Source organism: Vicia villosa, linkage group LG2 (assembly GCF_029867415.1).
Source record: "Vicia villosa cultivar HV-30 ecotype Madison, WI linkage group LG2, Vvil1.0, whole genome shotgun sequence".
NCBI lineage: Eukaryota > Viridiplantae > Streptophyta > Magnoliopsida > Fabales > Fabaceae > Vicia > Vicia villosa.
This window is the reverse complement of record NC_081181.1, coordinates 36,159,723-36,164,305: the sequence shown is the minus strand read 5'-3', so window position 1 is coordinate 36,164,305 and position 4,583 is coordinate 36,159,723.

The window sequence follows — 4,583 nt, the reverse complement described above, 5'->3', positions numbered from 1 at the left end:
TGAGGTTATTGGTATTATGTTCATCATTCTCCCTTTGGAGTTGTCATGCTTTGTGTAGCAAGAGTTAAGTATCACAAAAAGAATAGAAAAACATATAAGAGCAAAAGCGAATGGAATTTTTCAAGACAGACATATCCAATGCATTATTATTATAGTTCAAAAACAAACAAGTTTTGCATGCAACAATATTGAACAAAGCAAGAACGCTTAAACATGAACATGCATGATGAATTAGGAATTGCCAACGTTGAGGAGATTCTCTCCGTATGGACTTATTGCTTCAGAAGATCCGCTGAATTGGAGGGGAACTTCAATTCTGGCCCTCAAGAGTGCATGTGATAGCCTTAGTGTCAATCAGGTCTTGAACCTTGTCTTTGAATGACTGACGGCCTTCAATCAGATAACTAAGTGCCCCATAGTGAAAAACACACCAAGTAACAGCATATGTTCCTGCAGAACACTTTAGATTACTTCCTGGAAGAAGATTCCGGAAAAGTCATACAGAAATTGTAAGTGTCCATCTTTTAGGGATTTGAGTCGTGCCAGTGGTGCATGAACTCAAGATACAAGGCGTCTTGCTTATCCCTCTCGGTCGGGAGCCCTCGAAATAGCAACTGTAGTTTGTGAATTCTTTAGGGATTTGAGTTGCCAATGATGCGAACTCAAGAACACGAAGTCTTGCTTATCCCTCGATCAGGAGCCCTAAATACAGCTGCTGAAACAGAAAACACCATCATGAATGGAGGAAACCTGTATTACTATCAGCGAACAACAATAACCTCTGCCACTTGGCCATCAAAGACATCACTTAGAAAACACAACGGCTGTTGGGAAAGAAACCTCTGGCAGTAGCAATTGCAAGTGATTCTCATGAATTACTCCTAAAGGAAGAACAAACATTCTACTTGCAGCATATGAAATGGAATTGACCGATAGGAACCATTATGAGTAAACTCAAACATCCTGTATCGAGAAAGTCTCGGACTCTTTGTACCTTAATACCTTGTAAGGCTTGACATTATGATCAGGTGCCCCGAGAATGGAAAACATCGAGTATTGTCATCGAAATCAGGAGATCTATCTGTGGTGAGAAACACCCAAAGCAGGAATCTTAAATTCCAACATGCAAGGAAGTAACTCGGATACAAGGCACTGGGAGTACATCCACTTGTTTCTCTTCCGTCTCTGTTGACAAGAAAATGCTAGCGACAAGGAAACTCCAAGAAGAGGTGAGTCGGGATATGAAGCATAACCTTGAGAATGAGAGGCGTCTCTGTAGAACACTTTTGATTACTGTTTGGAAGAAGATTCTGGCGGAGTCACACAGAATTTTGTAAGTGCTTTAGGGATTCGAGCAATGCAAATGGTGCAATGCTCAAGATAGACAAGGTCTTGCTTATCCCTCGTTCGGGAGCCCCAAGCAACTTCAAAGACTTGTAGATACTAACATCACTGAAGGATAGAAAAACACTTAGAAGGGGGGGGTTTGAATAAGTGTAGCTTTAAAAACTTGACAGATAAAAATAAATTGCACAGTTATTTTTATCCTGGTTCGTTGTTAACTAAACTACTCCAGTCCACCCCCGCAGAGATGATTTACCTCAACTGAGGATTTAATCCACTAATCGCACGGATTACAATGGTTCTCCACTTAGTCAGCAACTAAGTCTTCCAGAGTCTTCTGATCACACACTGATCACTCCAGGAACAACTGCTTAGATACCCTCTAAGACATTTCTAGAGTATTCTGATCCACACGATCACTCTAGTTACAACCTGCTTAGATAACCTCTAAGACTTCCTAGAGTATTCTGATCCACACGATCACTCTAGTTCCTTACAACTTAATGTAATCAATTCTAAGAGTATTACAATTGCTTCTTAAAAGCTATAATCACAAACTGTGATATTTCTCTTAACGTTTAAGCTTAATCTCACTAATATATTACAACAGCAATGTAGTGAGCTTTGATGAAGATGAAGATTCTGAGCTTTGAGTAGAACAGAGTTTCAGCAAGTTAATATGAGTTGTTTTGTTCAGGATCGTTAACCTTGCTTCTCATCAGAACTTCATATTTATAGGCGTTGGAGAAGATGACCGTTGAGTGCATTTAATGCTTTGCGTGTTCCGTACAGCATCGCATTTAATGTTATACGCTTTTGTCAACTACCTCGAGCCTTGTTCACGCTGTGTCTACTGACGTTGCCTATAATAGCTTTTAACGTTCCTTTTGTCAGTCAGCGTAGCTTGCCACTTGTACTTCCTTCTGATCTGATGTTTGTAAATACAACGTTTGAATATCATCAGAGTCAAACAGCTTGGTGCAAAGCATCTTCTGATGTTCTGACCTTGAAGTGCTTCTGAGCGTGATACCATCAGAACTTCAGTGCTTCTGATCTCATGTTCTTCTGATGCTTCCATAGACCCATGTTCTGATTCTGCTTCGACCATCTTATGATGTCTTGCCAGACCATGTTCTGATGTTGCATGCTGAACCCTTTGAGACAAAGCTTCTGAGCGCTGAATTATGCATACTCTTTATATATTTCCTGAAAAGGAAATTGCATTGGATCAGAGTACCATATTATCTTAAGCAAAATTCATATTATTGTTATCATCAAAACTAAGATAATTGATCAGAACAAATCTTGTTCTAACAATCTCCCCCTTTTTGATGATGACAAAAACATATATAAATGATATGAATTTGCGATCAGAAAGAGCAGACGGCAAAAGACAAATTACACAGCTATAGCATAAGCATATGAATATGTCTCCCCCTGAGATTAACAATCTCCCCCTGAGATAAATAATCTCCCCCTGAAATAAATACTCGAAGAACTTTAATAAAAGACTTCCCTGATTATTTCGGTAGAGACGATCACATAAGCTTCTGTCTTCAGAGAATTCATAGCTTCTGACTTCTGCTTCCATTGGACAGCTTCAGAACTAGAATTTCTTTAGATCCCTAGAACACTCACAGCTTCTGATTCCTGCTTCCATCTAGGACAGCTTCAGAACTTGAATTTCTTTGATCTTCAGAACATTCACAGCTTCTGATTTCTGCTTCCATTTAGGACAGCTTCAGAACTTGAATTTCTTTGATCTTCAGAACATTCACAGCTTCTGATTTCTGCTTCCCTCGGATAGCTTCAGAGCTTGAATTTCTACCAACATCACTTCATGCTAGATTTGTATCAGAATATTGTTGAATGTACCAGAGCATCATCAGAGCATCTCTACATCCTGAAATGTTACAGAACAAAAACTAAACGACAAAAGTCAGCATGAACGAGTCAGAACATAAAATGTATATTCGAACACATGATATGTATCAGAGCCATATAGGCTAAAATAATGTATCAGAGCAAATAGAATTTTGTCAGAGCAAATAGACAAATATGGATCAAATTCTATTATCAGTGCTTCTGATTCATTCTTCTTTCTTGCTTCTGATTTCTGAAGCTTGACAGCACTCAGCTTGCTTCAGTTTCCATGAGTTTATTCTTTTTACAGAATAACACTTCTTATGGTTTTGCTTCTTGTGTTTGCTTTGAAGATTCTCTTCACTTCTTTATACCTGCAAAACACTTAAACCATATAGAACTTGCAGTTCTTGTTAGAAAATGTGTGGGAGCTTTACCCAGCAACTGATAGATTAATCAAATCATTTATCATTTATCTTTCTCCCCCTTTTTGTCATATCATCAAAAAACAAAAAAGATTCAGAGACAAACAAAACGAAACACACAGAGGAAGAAGATGATTTCATTGAAGTTCAAACAGCAGGTACAGAAGTACATGAAGATAAGTAAGATCAGATGCACAAAGACAGATGCAACGAAAAGAAAGAAACAACACAGACTCAATCTAAGATGGCCCTAGCCTTGACAAGATCTTGGCCAGCATCTCTTGAACCTCATTGTTGTGTCCATCTTGCCTCACCATGAAAGCTCTATACTCAGCATTGAGTGAGCTTTGCTCATCCTGTCTCTTCTGAATTTCTTCCAGAGTCCTTGCAAGACGAGAAGATTCATCAGAAGAAGCTTCACCGCTTTCAACCACAGGAATAGCAACTGGATCTGTAGCTTCCATGGATAGATCATTTGCAGGGATTTCCTCAACAGGATCTGATTCAGCAACATGATCTTCAGCATCTGCTTCTTGCATAGAAGCATCTCCATATTCTGCAGCAGGAATTTCCGAGTCTCCATTCTCAAGTGCCTGAAGAATGGCAGCTAGATTCCTGGGAGCAGAAGGACCTTCAACTTCTGGTGGGTCAACAACTTCTGGAATGACCAAGCTTGGATCTTTCTCAGAAGGGTTTTCCCTCAGATAGTCAAAGAGAGTCTTGAAGTCTCCGAGCAGAACAGGATAATCAGGAATAAAGATAACGATATCCCTGCATGGATTTGCTTCCATTTCAGCAGCCAGTCTTGCTACTTCCAATTCATCCACAAAGGGCTTCTCCTCAGCAGCAACACAATTTCTGAGAGGATGGTAGTATATACCATTATCATCCTCCAGAAGGTAACCAGGGGCAGCAGCCACTAGTCTTTTCTGTACTCCCATTGCTTCTACT